At 49.0% G+C, this 21,323-nt stretch overlaps 1 long non-coding RNA gene across 1 annotated transcript in view; it reads right to left on the bottom strand.

The window, feature by feature from the left end:
• Positions 1-21,323, bottom strand: part of LOC142603950 (uncharacterized) — a 221,404-nt gene extending 200,081 nt beyond the window's left edge. The window contains exon 1 of the long non-coding RNA XR_012837844.1: positions 21,242-21,323. This is a non-coding gene — a long non-coding RNA (uncharacterized LOC142603950). The remainder of the gene's footprint in view (positions 1-21,241) is intronic.

Below are 21,323 nucleotides of genomic sequence, written 5' to 3'. Positions count from 1 at the left end.
CCTTGGCCAGTGGTGGGTCCATCTTGGAGCTGGCTGGCATTGGCTCTGTCAGACACAGGGGAAGGTTTTAGCAGCTTCTCGCAGAAGCCACCCCTGTAGCCCCCCCTGCTACCAAAACCTTGCCACGCAAACCCAACACAGATGCATACCCTAAAAAACAAAAGTTCATCCTTTATGTACCTTAAAGACATGGATACTCATACATTTTCCAAGAAGCCTTTGCCTCTCCACCTATCTACTACATTTATATAATGCTGTCATTGCAAAACTACACTCCGCATGCGTGGGGGTCTCGGGTGGTCGCCGGTGGTCGTTTGGGGAGTTAGTCCCCCACTCCTTTTTCCCTTTTATGGTCTTGAGGACAATTTTTTCTCCTTGGATGTTTCCCAGCTCTGTTGTCCAGCCAAGCTGTTCTTCCTTATCAACCCTGTTTGGGCAATCCCGCCAGGATGTTTCTGTTCTCAAGGGTAGGATATCTTCTCCGTACACATTAATTACTCATAGGCCCTCTTAAATTCAAAGCTGATTGTTGTTTGGTAAAAGAATTTCTCAACAACCCTGATGGTGAGCCTTGACTTGGGGCTGGGCTTGTAGGGTGGGGAACACTGTGCCCAGGCTAGAGCAGGAACTTGGCAAGACTTCTGTCAGGAAAAAGCTGTCCTCATTTAATGCAACTGTAGATGCGGGCTGTTGAGTCAGCGTGGCACCCTGCTCTCCTCCACAGGCCTGGTGCGCAGGAGGAAGTGGGACCTAGCCTGCATGGAAACGGGAAGGGCTTCCAGCTCTTTGGAACCACGAGCTGCCCCTGCTGCAGGAGGAATGGGGGTAGAAGGCAGCAAGGAGGTACTGACCCTGTCCCCATGGCTGCCAGGGCAGTGGGGCCCTGCCTGCAGGGAGGAGAGGGCAGGAGAGCGGGGACTTGGCTCGTGCTTACCTGATGTGATGCCTCCGAGCAAGGGGTGGGCCGGCCCCGGGCTGTTCCCTTCTCCTGGGTGCTGAAGGGAGGTGGATCCCCAGCCCTTCTGGCCTCCCCCAGGGGCTAAAAGACTGGAGGGCCTGGAGGCCAGGCCCAGCTTGCCTCCTGGCTCAGCCCTGAGGAGAGGGGAGCCTGATGCCAGGCCTGTCTCAGCCCCAAGGTGACACCCGAGAAGGCGGCCCTTTCCCTGGGGTCAAGGTGTCTGTGTCTCCCAGCCACAGGCATGGTCAGGAGTGACACGGTGAGCTGAGGGCCCAGAGAGGGAGGATGGGGACACCCAGCTCTGCCACACTGTGGCCATGCTCTCCTGCAGTGCATTACAGTGTGGCATGGGGAGGAACAGGAAGGTTTGCAGCCATGCTGGGGGGATGTGCGGTTGTGGCCCTGGAAAGCCGGTCACAGGCATCATGTGGGGTCCCCCGTTGCTGACCATTGCACTGCCCTTCCCCAAGCATACAGGGACCGTCCCTGTGGGCTCTGGAGGAGCTGCTCTGGACGACAAACTCTCCAGCCCAGCACTTGGCTTCTTCCCCTGGTAATGCCTGGGCTTGCTGTCGGTGTGGCTCCAGGACCCTCTGCTCCACCTGGCCTCCGGGCACCCCTGCCTTGCTTTCCTCTGCCCAGACTGTGGGCTTGGAAGGGCAGAGGCATGACAGATCCACAACATCCATGCAGAGAAGCAAAAGATACTGTGTTAGAGAAAGGGAGTCAGAAAGTGGAAAGTGATTGAACCATAAGGGACACTACTTTCTTACACGTGACTGAAAGGGAATACTGAAAATTTATTTTCTACAAGTGGTTAATAACAACAGTTAAAAATGAACAGTAGTGCCAGCTTGAGTCAAATCATTTAACTACCATATTGTAGAATGAGCCTATTTTTTTCTGAATTATGATCCTTTTTTAAACTGGTAGTCCTGCAAGGAGCAGGGAGTTGTGCTCAATGATCCTTGTAAGTCCCTTCCAGCATCTGAGATATTCTATGTAGTTCAGAGGTGCATGGTGTGATCATGCTGGTTCTTCATCTTGCAGGCTGCAAAACAGTGTAGCCCTCCTGCATGGGATGTCTCAGCACCGGCCTGACTCAGTTTCCCTTTATGTGATTGCATCCTGTTTACTTTCCCTTTTTCTTGCTGAATTAACTTCTACACAGAGGGATTGTAACTGCACTCACACTCCCTATGTAAGGATGTCTCTGTGCGTATGGGAAGGAGTAGCAAAGCCTTGATGACCTAAAAATGATCTTTCAGGTCCTTGTGATTATTGACCAGGCACATGGCCTTAAAGAAGAGTCTTTCCAAGGATGCTGCAGTGGTGGATAACCCCTCTACCCAGGTCGGTGGGTGCATGCCTGCTAGAGTGGGTCCCCAGGAGCTAGCCAAAGAAGGGAGGACCAACTGCAGAGCTCACCTTATCCCTGACCCATCAGCAAACCAGTCTCTTTCCCACTGTCCTCTGCCAGCACTGGCAAAGATTTCATGGGGCGGGTCAGGGCGAGAGGGACAGGTCCTCCGGGACCCACCTGTTGTGGAGTGGAAGTCCCTTCCCCACTCCTGGCCCGGTTGGGGGTAGCCCTTTCCAGGCATCTGGGCACCTAAAGCAGCATCCAAGGAGGGGCTTTTCCTAGTGCAGTTTGGGATTATCAGCATCATAACATGGCTGGCCAGGCTGGAGGGACCAGGCTGGAGGCCCTGCTCTGGCTGGTCGGCCCCTGTGGCCCCATGTCTCTTCTCTTGCAGGGTCAGAAAGCAGCACCCACAGGACCTGCTGCAATTTGTTTTCCCCTTTCTTGACAATGTTTTCTGCCTTTACTGCTGCTCCATGTTGTTTTGCATTAAAAGGTACAAAACTAATTTTGAAATTCAGACCAAAGTGCCCTTCACTGAGGCTACAAAAATCTATTCCTTATAAGAACCTTGTGCATATTACTGAGCAGTACAGTAGTCCTGAGGGAATGCTGCTCACAGACAGGAACATCTAATACCAAGAGTTGCTTTTCATTTTTTTCACAACAACAACAATCACATAGCAAAAGTAGTTTGCTAGAACAAGCCATCCTAATGGAGCAAGGATAGGGCTGGATGAGTTGTGTGAGGCAACGATGTGGATTTAGAGCCAAGTTGAGCAGTCCTGAGATCTTGCGAATTTAGCTGAAACTTTGACACCAGTTTACAAGGGCTAGATGTTTAGTTGGTCGTAACTGTCATAACCTTAGTTAATGGTGTTGAAAATGTTTTTTGGCTTGATTTTTCTGGATGTCTGTCCCAGGCAGCTGGAGATGGATGGCACACTCCTCAGGAAGGCAGCGTGGGGCCAGAACAGCTCTGGTGCCGTAGAAGTGCAAGTGGGATGATACTTCCCACCAGCGTGTGCTGGTCTGGTGCCAATGAGGCGAGGCACCCCGGGGCTCTGCCTGCCTGCTGTGGAGCCGAGTGCTGGCAGCCTCATTGCCTGGACACAGTCACCCATGATGCCCAGGATGGGGTCTGTGCCTCATAGAAAGCCTGGGGGCTGAGACAAAGATTTTTCTAACACGCACCCCAGGCTTGACAGTGCTTGTGTTATCTGAAATGGCAGCAAACTGATTTGATAGTCAGGTTTTTGCTCCACAGAGTCACAGTGCAGTTTCATGCCTGTCTGGTCCCATCTCCCTGATCCTGAGCAGGAGGGAGGAGGTGGTGCAGAGGTTGATATGTGGCCTCCTGCTTCTGAAGGCAACTCACTTGGCAGAGCCAAATGCCAGGTCTCAATGTGTTTGCCCTAGCAGAGCTGCTGTTCCTTCTAGCATCTGCCATTTTCAGAATGTGGGTCTCATTCCTGGGGTTAGGCATCCTCAATCTATGGCTTAGATAGGAGGGGGCTACTGGTATTTCAGCAAGCCAAGAAGGCAATGTTAAAATAATAGAAGAGCTGGGCAAAGAGGGAAGGCCCACTGCAAAGCCTCAATACAAATCTTTCTGCACAGAGGACGAGTTCTGTGCAGAACTCATGGTCTGTCATGGATAAGGATGTATGGCACAGATGTAAAAGCTTGCCTTCTCTGTCCAGGATGTGTAAGGGTGTACATGGAGCCTGTCGCTTTGGCTGTCCTCTCAGCAGTTCTTTGCATACATGCAACACCCTAGGAGCAGGGAGCACCTGGGGTGCACAGGAGAACACAGGCACCCATGTGGTGTATTTTAGGTGGGAGGCAGAACCGGTTCTGTTTGCTGGTAATCTTTGCAGAAGGTGGAATTGCTTGTCCTGATTGCTGTGATCAGTGGGGACATACAATGTGTCCCTGCTTTTCTCTGCTACAATCTAATTAGAGCCAAATTCCACCACTACTCAAATTGTGGTGTCAGAAGAGAAGCATTTGCAGTCAATTCAGGCAAATGAATGTGTTACCTCTCAGCTTCTTATCAGCAGGGTGCATAATTCACCTGAAAGATATCCATGTGCACTAATTCATTGCCCAGAGACGGGAATGACATTATGTCTCATTGTTGGGCTGCTGTTTGTGAGAGCTGGGATGGTGGCAGCAACACCAGAGGAGACACTGGCTGCGTAAATTTGCTCACATGGCCGGCTAGAGCAAGTTTACAGACAGATGGAAAGTTAGCTGGGGAAGTTGAAAGCTTGAGTGGTGGAGAGGCAAAATGCTGCATTTATTTGCTGAGTGGCTAGGTAGGTGCAAATAGACATGAGGAGGAACTAGGTTAAGCAGCTGGTGAAAATGGAGAGATTGTGCCTCACGTGCTTCTGGGTGCAAAAATGATTTGTGGTCCTAGAGAAAACAGTCTCCAGCCAGTGTGGGAGGTGGTCTTTGGCTCTTGAGCACCAAAATCACTCAGCATCCTGCTGCATCTCCCCATTATGCTCATTCTGCACCTCCCAACTGCGTTCCCACTGCTGGTCCAGATGCTCTCTCTATCCTTTAGCTGCTCTCTTCCCCACTAAACTTTGGGACTGGGACACCCTCTTGCTGGGTACCCCCAGCAGAGTGTGGTATGCTTTCAGCAGCAATGACTGCTGGGTGTTAGGAAGTGCAAGAGAGATGTGAGAGCAATTTCTCCTTTAAGTAGATCTCCAGGCTCTGTGTACTTTGTAGTGGTGTGGGCAATGCTGCTCAGGTTATCAGCACAATCAACCCACACTAGCAACACGGATTTGGGGGTCAAATCCTGTGTAGGGAGTCAGATCATGAGTGAAGGGGACAAGGAGGGAATACAAATACTCATACCAATGCAGGAGAGGGGCCAAGGGAGCCACTCGGTGACTTTCTGCTCAGGTGAGGTGCCCATCAGAGGATATTTCTAGCCCTAAACTCACCCCAGAGAGCCTGAGTGGTCAGACAGCATGCCCTGCTCCCCTGCAAACCTAGGATTGCACAGGCTCTTGCAAGCCCTATCATTTGGGCTGATCTTTAGCTTTTCTTTGATAAAGTCTTTGACCTGAGCTCAAACATTTCCACTGTTGGGTTGGAGGATTTGCTGCCAATTCTAATGACTATCATCTTGCCTGGTAAAAGAAATGCATACTTTGGTTCCAATCTGACTGCATGCAACTTCCATTTCCACCTAGGTCTGAGATCCCAGCCTGCAAATGGGGCTTCTCTTTTTTTTTTTTTTTTCCTTTTCTTAGCATGACAAGGCAATATTCAGCCAGATTGAAATGCCAGATGCTTGCGTTCTCCCAGCCTGCTAAACAAGATGGGTGATGAAGGATCCCACATAACTAGCAGTACTCACTCAGCAATGATTCTCCCTTTCTAGCTGTGGTTTGTGGCACAGACATTTTAATGGGGGTTTTAACCCACTTAGTGTGCATTATTCTGATTTTGTATTGTTCTGGTGTGTTAATCAAGCATTCAGGGATGGTCTGGTAGACAGTGCCAATCAAAGTGGGGTTATAAAAAATAGCTCTCATCAAAATCACTTGATATTTTTTGATGCAAGTAGATATTTTATGTAAGAAGGCATCTGTAAAAGCTGTGTCCTACCATCATGTGACATATTAATTAATGAATCCCATTTCAGCTTTTCCATTATTTTTCTGAGTTAGCGTCAGGCTGATGGCTGTATAGTTACCTGCATCCTCCTAGTTCCTTTTGCAAATCTCTCTGCCAGCCCTGAGACCTTCCAAAGAGTTTGAAGATTTACTGAAAGCCAGTGTTGGCTGGCCTGACAGTTCCTAGAAAATTTAGTTGCAGGTTTTCTGGTTCTGTTGATTAAAGCCTGTTTCTGGTGTTTCTGTTGATTGCCGGATTTCATTACTGCTGGGGAGTATTTCAGTGTCCTGTGATAGGAACATATTATGACCACTTGTCAAGAGGGAACAGAAATATTCATTAACTCTTCTGTCCTGTCTGTGCTAGTATTGCAACTCCTCATGTTACTTCTGTTGGTTATAGCACTCTCCGTCCTTCCCTTATCAGTTTTCTAGCTTTTGTTATTTATTAGACATCGGTTAGGGAGCAGTTAATTCTTAACTGCTTTCATTTTTCTCTCTTAACCAGTCTGTTTTGGGGAGTGTTTTCTTTCCCCTTGGTTTTTCATGTTTCCTCAGGTAGTCTCCTTTCCTGACTGTGGAACTGTGTATTTTTTTAGCCAACGGTAAAACATCCTGAAAAAAAAATCCAATTATTGTATTTTTCTGTTTCAGTTCTTTCCCTCTGGTGATCTGGTGCCTGTAAGGACTCTCTGTGCAGAGGAAATGAGTGATGTCTTCTGGTTATATATCTAACTACATGAAACTTTTTCTGCTGCATTGTAATAAATACACCCACCTCACACTTCTACCCACCAAAGCAATTGACAGGTCTTCTCAGACTGAACACTGCTCTATCAAGCTTAAGTCTGATATATAATCTGCTCATACAGTGCTTTAATTTAGGAAACTGTCTTTGCCTGTTCTTAGAAAGTCCAGGGATATTTGACTTCTGGTAGGCAGAGCATGCTAGCATTGCCACTCAGAGTAGAAATTCCCTGTGATGCTGTGGCTGTTTCAGGTGTTGGCAAGGCAGGGGGATTCACAGCTGCATTTGTTAAATAGTGCTCAAGAATCTCTTGTTCACTTTGCTTTAAATGAATCAGAGGAAAAGATATCTTGGAAAATCCAGTTCTCCCAGCAAAGTCCTTCCCAAGCCAGCTGGGATGAGATGCTGAAGAGCTGCAATCCCATGCCAGTCCTCGCCCAGGGTAAACGATTGCCCTAAGGCCAGGCCACTGCTGCTCCTGAGTGGTTTTAGAGTTTGTGTCACTGGCACTAAGGGATGACCGGTTGCTGAGCAGTCTCATTTCACTCTTGCTCAAGCTTGGTTCGCTTGCTCTCTGCCATCAGCTGGTGCTGCAGTTAGTTCACAAACCCTTTGGGGCTGGACCTGGTTGTGCTCTGCACCTGCCTGATGCTCTCTCAGACTTCAGCAAACATGCTGGAGACTTTTGCTGGAGCAGAGCCCAGTAGCAAGGGCTGCTCCCCTCTCGCTCCAGAGCCAGTCAGGGATGGGAGCATGCTCTGCTGTGTCTGATGGCACCTGCTCAGGATCTCCTCCACCAGCAGAGCCAGATCTCCTTGCTTCCCTCATCTCCATGTCCATCCCCTTGCTCTCCCTCTATATATATAGGGAAACATCTTGTGTGGTGTGGTCGACACGCTGGAGGGAAGGGATACCATCCAGAGGGACCTTGACAGGCTTGAGAGGTGGGCCCATGCGAACTGCATGAAGTTCAAGGTGGCCAAGTGCAAGGTCCTGCACGTGGGTCAGGGCAATCCCAAGCACAACTACAGGCTGGGTGGAGAATGAATGGAGAGCAGCCCTGAGGAGAAGGACTTGGGGTATTGATTGATGAGAAGCTCAACATGAGTCGGCAGTGTGCGCTTGCAGCCCAGAAAGCCAACCGTGTCCTGGGCTGCATCAAAAGCAGCGTGACCAGCAGGTTGAGGGAGGTGATCCTGCCCCTCTACTCTGCTCTTGTGAGACCCCACCTGCAGTACTGTGTCCAGCTCGGGGGTCCCCAGCACAAGAAGGACATGGAGCTGTTGGAGAGAGTCCAGAGGAGGCCACGGAGATGATGCGAGGGCTGGAGCACCTCTGCTATGGAGACAGGCTGAGAGAGTTGGGCTTGTTCAGCCTGGAGAAGAGAAGGCTCCAGGGAGATCTAATTGCTGCTTACCAGTACCTGAAGGGGCCTACAGGAAAGCTGGAGAGGGACTGTTTATCAGGGAGTGTAGTGACAGGACAAGGGGTAATGGGTTCAAGCTGAAGGAGGGTCGATTTAGATTAGATGTTAGAAAGAAATTCTTTACTGTTAGAGTGGTGAGGCACTGGCACAGGTTGCCCAGAGAGGTTGTGGATGCCCCATCCCTGGGAATGTTTAAGGCCAGGTTGGATGAGGCTTTGGGCAATGTGGTCTAGTGGAGGGTGTCCCTGCCCGCAGCAGGGGGGTTGGAACTAGATGATCTTTAAGGTCCCTTCCAAACCAAACCATTCTATGACTCTATGATAAACCCTAGTGGAAAAAACAGGAAAGGCAGCTGCACACTCTGTAATGACCTAAGTGGTGCTGAGGTGGTGCTGCCATGGAGCACTGCTGGAAGGATCTTGGCATGTGCTGGTGGGGGGGGTCTCAAAGGACATGCCTGTCCTCTTTAGTCCCAGAAGAGGACACTCAGGAAGCACAGTGTTTCTGTTCTGCAGCATGGCCAGTAAAATACAAGGTTAAGCTGGGCAATCTTCAGCTAAAACCCTGGTTTCCATTTCCTTCCTTGCTGGGGAGTTCTGCCCATGCTGCACTGCTGAGGGGTCTCCTGGGGAGAGGGGGCAGGGATGCACAGCCCCTGCTGGGAGGTTCCCTGTGCTCAGTGGTGTAGCATGGGAGGAGGTAATAGACCCATGATGCTGTCCCCTGACTGTCCTAGGCTGGGGCTGGTCAAGGAGAGTTCTGCGTTGCTACAGGTAAGCCTTAAACGTTTTGAGTGATGACTGTAAATATTGTGGTCCCCTTCTTGGGAAAAGTGATGTGTTGATGTAACCTCTGAATACAGAGCAGCCCTCTGGCAAGCTTTTACAAGCTCATCTGTGAGCAGTAGGGCTCAAAAGCTTGCAGAAGTGTGGAGTTAGATTTGGCCTGTAACTTTGTCTTAGCTGTCCTAGGTCTTGGTTTTTTTTCCTGCTCCCCAAAAGAGTCCAAAGTGTGGTTTGCTATTGCGTGGGAGACTGCTGCAGTCACTGGGAATCTGGAAGGACCTATACTGTGAGTACCTGCAGTCCTGAAAATCCTGTACCCTTCTTGGAGTAAGCCTTTCTGTCTTAACTCTGCTTCACTTGGGGAGATGTTTACAAAGCCCTGCAGAGCTAAGGGGACTCTTCCTATCAAGGGGGAAGACATAAAAAAGTACATTTAACCCTCTGGTCAATGCAGCAGCTGAACTCTTCTGCGGAGAGTTTCAAGTCGCTGAGCTGAGATGGTTCTGTGGGGCTGGGTCTTGCACAAGGTTAGGTGCTGCTTTCAGCTTGTAGCTCTTCCCCAGGGAGAAAGGAAGAGCTTGCTCTCCTTGGCCTCTCTAAGGGGCATCAGGAGGTCTGACTTTCATATGCATATGTCTGTCAGCATCAGCCATCAAATCAGGCTCTGAAGTTGTCAGATGGGGCAATACAAGTTGTATGTCAAGGAGCAGGGCAACACTTCTGAACAGCTAAGATAGGGTTTTGAGCATGTGGTCTTAAGTCCCAGCTCTTCTGTGACAATCTCTTTTGCATCTCTGGGCCTTCTCCTCACCTCAAAGGCATAGCTTGTCCTGGGAGCATTGTGCTGAGAGTTGGTTTTGATGGTGCAGTTCTTCAGCCTATGGCAGAAAGGTGAAGGAAACCACTGAAGTGTAGTTTTCCCTAGTGGAATCAAACCTGTGCTCCTGGCTGGATCTCCTGCTCTGCAGAGATGTTTGCTGCTCCTTGGGTTTGAAAGCCAAGGAGAGCCCCAGCTGTCAGGTAGTCTGAGCATCACCAAGCCATGGTGTTCAAGTGGGATCGCTCCTTCTCCACACCGGGTCCAGTGCACAACAGCAGCATCTCATGGTGGAGTCAAGGCTTGGGAGAAACTCATGTTGTTTTAACTGTGTGCATTTAGCTCTTCCCCTACTTTAAAATCATCTGTCTCCAGGAAGGGTTTTTCATTGAAATCGTCAAGGAAAAGATGCAAGTGGCTTCATTTAAAACAGCACCAAACATTTGAGAAAAATTTAAGCTAAAATTGACTTACTCTAGATTTAGCTATTGGCTGGGGCAACAACCAGCTGGGAGTCATTAGTACAAGCAGGAAGGACACGGGTAGGTGTTGTTGGCAGAAAACCGTGCAGGACACAGTACCAGGACTTTGCTGTCTAGCACAAAGTCAGGATGAACACTTGATTAGAAGCAAGCTGTGTAATGTTCTAATATTAGCAAATCTGCAAATGGCTTGCTCTGTCTGCAGCCATTGTGCATGCTGTGCTCCGGCACGGTGTCCACATGTGACTGCGCTGGGGGCAGGCTGTGTGCCTGTGGGGGTGCAGGGGTCTGGGCTGCTGCTAGCAGAGCTCCCTGCAGTGTGGGGCTGTGCTAAGGGGTGCAGTCCCTTTGCTCAGACATCCAGTGGGTGGTTTTCAAGAGGCAGCAGCACTGACAGGTACTGGGCAGATGTGCCATGGGAGAGCCTTCAGCCTGCTCCATATGGGCCTTGTGTAGGGGTTTCTGCTCATGCATTCCTGCGTTGTGTATTTCCCCCCAGGTTCTGCTGCTCTAATTTGTGAGGTCTCTCTTTTGTTGTCAAGTGTCTTCTGTTTTTTGGGCAAGAGCAGCTGATGAGATGCCTTAAGCACTGGATGAAGTAATTCTGTTAATGGAGAATACTCACTAATGGAAAATATTTCTCATGTATCAAAGCTGTTGGCATGAATTGATTACAATTCATCAGTCTATTAGATGGCACTAAACAATTTGTGTTTAAATATCCCTTGAAATAGGTACCTTTCTCTGGGAGGACCTGATCCAGAATCCAGCCCAGCAAATTGGACCCTATCCAGTGGACTCCATTTGGATCCTTTTATTGATACAATAGTGTAAGCTGGTGTGAACTTTCAGGCAGCTGCAGTTCACAGAACAAATGGATGCCAGGACTGTAGAGGTGAGAAGATTGTTTTGACTCAGTCTTGCAGGGAGAGTTGTGTCTGGAGGCCCCAGCATGAGGAATGAGCTTAACTATTGCTGGCTTTCCAAGAAGAGGCAGGCCCCATGTTAACCTGTGGCTACTGAGATGAAGAGGAGTGTGGGTGGGTTGAGATGGCATTATCGTTTGAGGAGGCTGGTGTCATCTGTGTTCAGTCCCACGTGGTGGCAGAAGAAATGGAGGATGTGGACCAGCTCTCACGTGCTCATTTTGAAGTTATTGAAGATGAAGTTAAAACGGGTAACTGGAGGACTAAAAAATCTGTGATTCCAGCTTTAGTAGGACTTCACAGTTCCCTCCCCTACAGCTGCTCCCAGAGCTGTAAATCCTCACCTCACTCTCCCAGTGCCAGGACTTGGCTTGCTCTGGTGCATTTAGATCAACTCAGGGCACTGCCTGCTGCAGTACACCTGGCAGTAACATCTTGCTGTGAGGCACCCACGGCCTCTTGAGGAGTGGGAAGAAGGCATGTGAGGAGGGGTGCCAGGTCCCTGGGGTGCTGATGGGGAGTAGGTGGGCTATGTGGGAAGGGACGGTGAGGAGAGAGGGATGCTGCAAGCTAAAACTGATGCAGGGCACACATCTGCTAGCACTGAGGCTGGGCCTTTTCCCTTTCACCATGTGCCTGGTGGTCCCCCAAGCTGGCTTATGAAACAGAATGATTGCAATTGTGAAGTGCCCCCGCTTCTAACAGCAGCACAGGCTGGCTGGCAGAGTCCTGTCCTCACCACTGGTGTGTCGCAGTGCACAAGGCCAGCCACCTCCTCGGCTGCAGAGCAAGAGTGGTGCTTATGGCTGCTGCCTCTAGGGATCCTATGCCTAATGCGGCCACCGGGCACCGAGTCTGGCAGCTCTCCCTTTCCAGACCCCTCTCTGAAGGGCCAACTCTTGGCAAGCGAAGTCATCCCCCCTTCTTTTGCGGGAGGAGGGAGGACTGGTTAAAGATGGTGTGTGGATGATGGCACTGGGGATGGTACAAAGTGTCCTCAGAATATGATGGGAATCTGCGTGCAAGTAACATAAAACAGTGCTCTGGTTGAGCTGATTCCCCGTGAAACCCACGTAGCTCCTGGGTGTGCTTGACTACACAGTTGTTACAGACAGGCCTGATGAATCCTGCCTCTTGCTAAAGCATTGCACTTTGTTTGTGACTTGAAGATGTATCTTCTCTACTGAGATGAGAAAATTAGCTCTTCTTTTCTTTTCCCCTGCCCCCAGCCTTTGCTGCCCATTTTGTGCTGTCCCCTAGACTACTTAGACTCTGATACTCTCTGGCTATACCCGCGGGGTAGTAATTCCACCTCTATACCCACTGCAGCTCCTCCATCCACCCATCCCAGAGGAAAGCTGGTAGCATACTATCTCTTGAGTGGATTATGTCTGCTCAGAGATCTCCTCCAAGCCTGATGTTATATTCCCTGGGCCTCAGTTCAAGACTTGACAATCTGAGAATGCTTTGACTATTTCTGCTGATGCTTTCTGGCTACATGGGGGGAAAAAAAAAAAAAAAAAGATGTAACTTTAACACAGGATTATGTATATGGTAGTCATGTGGGCCTTGAAGCTAAACCCAACTTGTCCACTGAGTGTAGCTTTCTAAAGAAATTATGGGTCCACCCAGAAATGTCAAGCAGAATAACAACCCTGGTATCCCCACCACAGCTTCTTTTTCCATTGACTGGAGCATTATTCATCCAAATGAAATTATTGCTCTCTGAAAGTTGAATGGTCTTGGTCAGCAGGGAAGGATGGACTTGCTGTAAGAGCAGATGGAGCCATTTATTTCTGCCTCGGTTGATACTCATTGCTCTGAAGGCATCTGGAAGTATTGTGACTCCTGTCCTGAAGCTCAGACTATGTTATTTTAATGCCAGGTCATGCTACAGGCTCCCTAATCACAGCATTTACATAAGCGATATATTGGGAGGATAGAGAAACAGGCATGGGAATGGAAGCCCAGCCCAGCCCATGCAGAAGACAGGCTCCGTGCTCAAGGGAGATGTCTGCCTGTTCATGTCTTTACTGACCTCAGCTGAAATCTCCAGGACTCATATCTCCTCCTTGACTGTGTTACTGTTATTTTTAAGGGTGCTGCCAGGTTCCTGCACGAGCCACCCAGCTAAATGATGGTGTGTGTCTATGCCTATGTACTTGAGTGCTGGTCTCTGTCTGATGTTAGGAGAGAGAAGTATAATTAAGATAATTACAAGCCATTCAGTATCAGTCAGGGAGAGCAAACTGTCTTTCACATGAGAAAAACGCAGCATGTTAGTCTGCCCAAACCATCACAACACAGAGCAAAACCAGAGATCTTCATCCAGCCTAAGGAGAAACCCCTGGTGACAGTGCTGGGTGGGCTCTGTCCCCACGAGAACCAAAATTTGACCCCCGGGATCAGTTGAGTTCTCAGCACTTCCCTCAGAGTGGGGTGACTCCTGGCTCTGCCATGGTTCATTGCTGGGGCTGGGGTTGAAACAAGTGCTGTGGTCACCTGGGTGCCTGGGCAAATCTTGAGGCGTTACTGTTAATACGGGATGATGATGAATTCATCCTGTTCAGCAAAATAGATCCAGATGATAAAGAAGCTTGAGAAAATTGCTCACTGTCCTACATGTCAGAAAGAAATGAGATATATCAAGTTATTTACAACTGTAAGACATTCGTAAATAACCTGACAAATGCAATCTTCTTCCCAGCACTCCTGGGTGTCACAGCTGCCTTCCGGAAAGTGGCATACTGCAGAGCCTGTTGGGACCCTGGGGTGCAGTCTGCTATGGGGGGTGTCATGGTCTGTTTGGATCTCTCAAATTTATAGGACAACATTCTCTATGATTTAAACTTTATTTCATGAGCTCATTAAGAAATATGGCAAACAAACACAACGACCTGTCACGGAACCTCACAAGCCAAGCCAGACCAACTAACAAACTAAAATGGGATTTATTTTTACAAGATGGTAACAAAATCAAACTCAGTTTTACTCTACCCAAAACCACTTTGAGACTCTGACAAACATTAACAATCCACAGCTTCAGGATGTTGGTTGGGATGTTAATACTACACCACTGACTTAAGAGTTCCTAAGGTTTATGGTCGATGGCCCAAAATGCACATAGCCACTCACCCATGTCAGATGAGGTCTCTCGATCCGTATGGAAGATGAACCGTAGGTGATGTCCCAACCCATGGGGAGAGCCCCCAACTGCAGACCTGCTGCTCTGAGGAAGACTGACTCAAAATGGCCCTCTCACAGGATCCCGTTTATACCCAACTTGAATCTGACCTGTGGTCATATATGGTCATGAAGCCGAAGACCACAACTTCATCACTTTTCAACTGAAATGACCACCACCGTGTGAGTGTAATACAAATTGCGGCAGGAAGTTTTTGTTGGATCTTTGTTAGGTTTTCATGGTCTTTGTCAGGGTGGGTGCATCTGCCGCACAAACAGGGGCTCAATCCCCTTTTACCCAGACTAGTCTTATCACGTGAATTCACTTACTCATCATTCAAGTCATAAGGTTGCATAACTTATAACCTGCTACTCTTAATATCATGTACCTATGAGCAAATCAAAAAGAATTAGTTCCCTAGTCTACAGTAAGAGTGCTCATCTTTCCTCCTCCGTCACGATGCAAGCATCCTCTGAATCACCCCAGGAAGCATGAAAGCCTCAGCAGTCCGGCTGCTGTCAGATCTGCTTCAAAAGCTTTTTGGATAAGCTGATGTTTTATACCTTCCAGTTTGGTCTATACCATTTCCAAAAGTTCATGGATTCTGAGGAAATGGCCAGACAAAAGCTGATGGCTGCAGGAGACAGCCAGCTTGCAGGTGATTGTAGCTGCATAATGGCCCTTTAGCTCTTTCCAGCCACCTGTCTTGCCTATGTGGTACTGTCCCTCTGCTCCTGCAGTGTCTCAGGTAGCAGGGCTCCTGGTGGCTCCTGCAGATGACAACACTTGTCCTGAGCCCCTAGGTGGGCAATGACCCTCACTGCAGCGCAGGGAAGTAGCTGGTAATCAGAGCTGTTGTGCTTGAGACTGGATGACCCTGGCATGCCTTGCAGTGAAGGGCTCATGGCTCTCAGGGCTGGACACGTAGATGCTTCCAGATCCCCTCCCAGCTCTTTTCCATGCTAATAGCTTCCTCAGAGCAATCTGTAACATCCTCCTTGGCTGGAGACAAAGCCTCATCTTCCTTGGAGAGCTGTAAAACTCCCTGTGGGGGACAGAAATCTCCCAGAAATGAAAGATATGCTAATCAGTGCCAGATTCTCTCTTTTGTGGGCTCCCTGCCTGTTTCTGTTACTAACAGACCTTCCCTAACTGCTGAGTGCTGCTGTGGCCTTCCCTTCTAGCTCAGGAGGGAAAAACCACTATCTGCTTCTTAAATTGCTCCTGCATCTCCATGTCAAGCAAACATACCCTGGAATTGAAAGGGGTTTCGCTTGGTCACTCTTCTCCTACTGCAGCTACGTTGGAGGGATCTTTGCTGACGCTGCCTCATGTCACGTGCAGGCATCTTTGGGGCTTGGCATAGTTGCACTGTTTTGGGGACTCCCACCATTAGTTGCAGTTTGCCTGGCTAGAGTAGCAATTCAGGCACACTGGGTTATGCACAACTGTCTTCTGCGCATCCTTGTTGCCTGAACTGAAAGCCTGCATGTGGATCCTCACTGCCAGAGACTTATCTTAGGCATCTGCTGCCATGGGATTGAATGGTTCTGGCTGAGATTTGTCTGTTGAACCTTAACATGTTACCTGAAGGTTTCTCTTGGCAATGTTGTGCCGTTTGTGGGGTTATTTACTTTTAATTGAATGTGTCTAGATAAAATGCAGTTACTTTCTCTCACAATTGCATGTATTTCCTTTCACTCTCCCCCCCCCGCCCCGGCCCCACCTTCCCTCCTCACCTTAAAAGACCTTGTCAGACTCTAACTCCTGACTCTTTCTAGTGAACAGAAAGACGTCTGCCATGGAAAGGGAGAGTGAGTCATGTTCTCCCCAGCACAGAGCAGGAGGGACCCTGCCTCTCAAAGGTTGCTAGTGGAAGCTGCTTTGTGCCTGCTTTGTTGTGCCCAGGTGGAAATGGGTGGTGTACTTGGGCACACAGATTTGAGATATGACCCTTTGTATCAGATGTAGAAAATTGTTTTCACTGACCGCATGAGCCAAGGACAGCACCCATATGTGAACAGGCAGATGCTATGGCCTCATAGGAAAAGTGTGTGAGATGCCTGTTTGATGGGTACCATTAAAAACTCATGTCAGGGCGTAGAACTAGCAAAAGCCTAAAAAAAACATCTGATCTGAGAGGGAAGATTAATTGCACTGGGGTTCTTCTGCTTCTGTCTTCCTTATTCTCTTGAGGCTGAAGTCTTCATATATGGCAGTTGTTGCTGCAGTGCAGGGGTGGTATCTTTTCTCCACCTCCAGTTAGTGAGACAAAGTCCATAGGCTTCAATTTACTGAGGGACAGATTAGTCTCTAAAAAAAATTGTGACAGAAAAGCTGGAGGAGCTCTTTTGCAGGAAAGTTTGAAGAACAACTGTCAGTGGCCCAGGCACGTGGGGCCTCTCCATGGTTTTTTTCCCCATGGTTCTGGCTGCAGCTCATGTACACTAAGTCAGCTACCCCCAATAAGTGATACAAATCAGGAAGCTTGTCAAGCCCTGTTGTAACCAGCTTGTTTGTGTTTTCCCCTGGGACACCATGCACAGGGGCTCCCCTTTGTGCCAGGCCTTCACTGACACTTCTTCATGGCTTTGGGTAGGCATCTATTTTGATTTCTATCAATCAGGCTTCCCAAAACAGAGGTGCTTTTGGAGCTCTGTTCACTTCTGATGTTCTGCCCGATCTTGCTCTCTGTCGTCTTTAGAACAAAAAACAGAAATAAGTGAAAACCAGTCAGCAAACAGCCGAACATAAAATGACTCATAGACTGTACAGTGTTCTCCACCATTAGGAACAGTCTTTTAAATCTCAGAGCTTGTTACTCTCCTGTTTTATTCTCTTCCTAACCAATTTCTATCCCTTTTTGTCTCTAATGGGTATTAACATGTTGTTCCATTTTCTTCATCTGAATGTGCTGATTGAGTTACTGCAGTTCAAGAAACAGTGTGAATTGAGCTGAGCGTGCAAGATGGGCGGTAGGAGACCATTAGCACCCACCACTGGCTTTTGTACAGATGCTATGTTAATATAGTCACCTTTTTGCATGTTCTTTTCTGGTTGGCACTGAACTGGGATTGTGAACAAACGCTTTTCTTTGGGAGATGAATCCTCTTATAGACTACTTGTGTGATGGGAAGATAATTCTCCCTCTGCTAATGTGGGAATGATACAGGAGAACCAAACACAGAGAAAAAGCATGGTCCAAAACCCACTGAAAGGTGGTAATCTCTCCTGGTGATGAGGTGCTTGGGCCAGACCTGGAAGCACTGCTCTGGCAGCAGAGAATCAAGTCTGGGACCTGCTGATTTGGTTTGATCATTTGAACCAAAGAGAGAGACATGCAGGCAAAGAGAGAGTTGATGAAGGCATTGTAGGCAGTGGAAGTTGCCCTTGGCTGGAAGTGGTGGAGGCTATGCTGGGCAAGTTTTGCAGAGCTAAGAGGCTGTTATTTAAGAGGCTCTGTAATTTAAGATTGCTGGTCTTCTGACCCCACTGCTTTCTTTCCATCCAGGGTTGATACCCCAGGCCCCAACTCCATCCATCCCACTTTGTCTCCTCCCATCAACACCCAGGTAACTTCCAGCACTAGCTTGAGAGCAAAGTGTCTGAAATTGCCATTAGTGATTGAACTCAGCATGCACTCCTCAGGGTTGATGCAGATACCAGGCTTAGGTGAATGAGATCTAGGAACACTATGTTCTCCTCTGGGGAATAGGGTGACAGAGTGAATCCCACAGGAGAACAAGTCTAGATGAACTCCTTGGAAAATCTGCAGTCATCTTCCTCCAGAGAGCAAGTCTAAAAGGCAGCTACTACTCAGTACCTGTCTTTCCTGTACTGTCTTCTATGCCTGGAGCTCACCGTCAGGGCTAATGAGTAATGATAGATGCATCACAGTTTGATAAGTTCTTGTCTGGTGGCTTCTGCATAGAATTTTTTTTTGTTCCAGGAGAAGAATTCTGGTGAAAAACCTCTAGCCGTAACTAAAGCTTTGCTAAAGGCCATGGCTATCAATCTGATTCAAGCAGAGAAAAATCAAACCTGGTTCCTTAATGATGAAGGTGAGGCAGAGAAGGTGTTTTCTGATGAGATGGAGCAGCTGAAGGCTGTGTGGTTAGCTGCAGAAGTGTGGTTAGCTGCAGAACTTCACTAACACTAATGAAGGATAGGATGGAAAGGGACTGCACTGGAGTTGTCTCCTGGAAAACTCATACATATTCATGACCTCAAAACCTAAACTAGAAACAGCAATCGTTGGTGATCAGCCAAAGGAGGGGTTGCCTGCTGTGCGTGAATTACACTGGTCTCAAAGCAGGTGATGGCACTGGTCTCACCACAAGGTGATAGCACATAAAATGCCTATCAGGACCCCCAAAGAGCCCTCATCTCCTGCTGAGGCCCTTTACAGTCAATCAGAGTGGAGGGAGGCAGCTGCTTAAAATGGAAGGGGAAGACCCTGTTCTTTAGCAAAGGCTCAGTTGGACTGAAGAACCAGCCTCATGCAGCATCTGGTTCCCCTTCTCCTGAGCCCAAGGTTTCCTCTGCCTGGATTGCTCCTGAGCTGAGTCTGGTGGTGTTGATGCAGCAGACATGGTATGACTTGTGAAGTGGGAGTTGTAAAACCTTGGAACGGCTTCTGGTTTTCTGCTGTTTTATGAGTATTTCTGGGTTGAGGGGAGCTCTCTGTCACTAATTACAGCTGCCTGGCAGACACGCCAGGGGATTCCTTCCCTGGCAGGAGCCAAACCAACAAGTAGTTTGTTTATGGCACTCACCATTGGGTGAATTTGCTCCAGCAGCCAAGAGCAAATCCTGAGAGTCCTGTATGAGTTTCAAACAGGTTGTAAATGTCTCCAACTTTTTTGTGACTGGAAAGTAAATCACTGTTCATCCCCTTTGCTTTACCAGAGGGGCCTCAAAAGGCTGCCCTGATGGTGGAGGAGCAAGCAAGGATAGGAGAGTAACATGTTCTTCACAGAGGACAGAAGAAAGTAAGACCTTGTATTAGGGGTGTCAGCCTGCATATCTGAGAAGCTACCTTAAGGATCAGGATGGGGACTTGCCAGAAGCACCTGTGAGAGGGCACTCCATTGCTCAAAGTGCTCTGCACTGTCCTGCACCCGTGCTTGCTGGGCAAGCTGCTGCCCTGTATACCCTGCTCTGCCAGCCAGACTCTTGCTGCCAGGCTCCGTTTGGAGTGCAGGGTCTTTGGGACAGGGACCACCTCTGCTCTGGGTTCCTATACAATGTGCTGTAAGGAACCATAGCTGGGATTTCCAAGCTGTCCTGCAATGGAGCTGGTAGCAATGCTGGACAAGTGGCAGGGCTTTGCCCATGGCACTGGGAAGGTGTGCAGAGAATGTAGCAGGCTTGTTTTGAGGCCCAGACATGTTTTGCTCCATACAGGTCCCAGTCCTAGAGCTAGAAGGAAGATAGGCATTATCCCAGTGTTTGCCCAGCTCTACAAGATTTGGATCATCTGTTGGAAAGGTAGGGTGGTCCCTGAGTTAGTGAGGAGAGTTGGTTGGACTATATTAAGCACAGCAAGGAAGAAGTGGTAAGCTATTCCCGGTTTTGATTGCCTAGGTGCTAGCCTCTGGTGTGGAAGTGTCTTGTGCTTGCAGATTTTAGCCTCACAAAGCTTGGTTGTTGTGAGTTACCATCAATCACAATGAGAAATATGTTTCTCAGATCAAGCATTCCTTGGCTTCTCAGTCAGCTGGAGTGGTTTTTGGTTGAGAGCCTCTGGGTAAAGATGAAGAGGAAAGCAAATAAAGCAGATGTTGTTGTGGGAGTCTACTATCGACCGCCCAGCCAGGACAACGACACCAATGAATTATTCTATGAGGAATTAAGGGATATCTCTAGATCAACTGCCCTTGTCCTTATGAGTGATTTTAAAATCCTAGACATCAGCTGGGAATATCATACAGTGGACACAAACAAGTCCAGGAAATTTCTGAAGCACGTTGAAGTTAACTTCTTGGTGCAGGTACTGAGGGAGCCGACTAGGAGAGGTGCCCTCCTAGATTTGTAGTTTGTGGGCAAAGTGGTGATTGGAGGCTGCATTGGTCACAGTGACTACGAAGTAGTTGAGTTTCAATTTGTTGGCAATGGGAGAAAAACTGCCAGCAGAACTTCAACGCTGGATGTGAGGAGAGCAGATCTCAGGCTGCTGGAGCAGCTAGTCGGTGAGGTCCCCTGGGAATCTGCTTTTGAAGGTATTGGGGCCCATGAATGCTGGTGTGTTGGTTTTGCGTGGCAAGGTTTTGGTAGCGGGGGGGCTACAGGGGTGGCTTCTGTGAGGAGCTGCTAGAAGCTTCCCCTGTGTCTGATAGAGCCAATGCCAGCCGGCTCCAAGACGGACCTGCCGCTGGCCAAGGCCAAGCCAATCAGCGCCTCTGTGATAACATATGTAAGAAAGAGAAAAAAAGTTAGGGAGTGCTTTTGCAGCCAGAAAGAGGAGTGAGAAGATGTAAGAACATCTGCAGACACCAAGGTCAGTGCAGAAGGAGGGGCAGGAGGTGCTCCAGGCGCCGGAGCAGAGATCCCCCTGCAGCCCGTGGTGAAGACCATGGGGAAGCAGGCTGTCCCCCTGCAGCCTGTGGAGGGAGGATGAGGGGGTGTAGCGATTCCACCTGCAGCCCGTGGAGGACCCCACGCCGGAGCAGGTGGAGGCACCTGAAGGAGGCTGTGGCCCGTGGGAAGCCCACGCTGGAGCAAGCTCCTGGCAGGACCTGTGGACCCGCGGAGAGAGGAGCCCACGCCAGAGCAGGTTTGCTGACAGGACTTGTGATCCCGTGGGGGACCCACGCTGGAGCAGTTTGCTCCTGAAGGTCTGCACCCCATGGAGGAGACTCACGTTGGAGAAGGTTGTGAAGGACTGTCTCCCATGAGAGGGACCCCACGCTGGAGCAGGGGAACGATGAGAGGAGTCCTCCCCCTGAGGATGAAGAAGTGGCAGAAACACCGTGTGATGAACTGACCGTA

This window comes from Balearica regulorum, chromosome 15, assembly GCF_011004875.1.
Source record: "Balearica regulorum gibbericeps isolate bBalReg1 chromosome 15, bBalReg1.pri, whole genome shotgun sequence".
NCBI classification, from domain to species: Eukaryota; Metazoa; Chordata; class Aves; order Gruiformes; family Gruidae; genus Balearica; species Balearica regulorum.
Note: the sequence above shows the minus strand (reverse complement) of the source record. Positions and strands in the feature narration are given on the sequence as shown.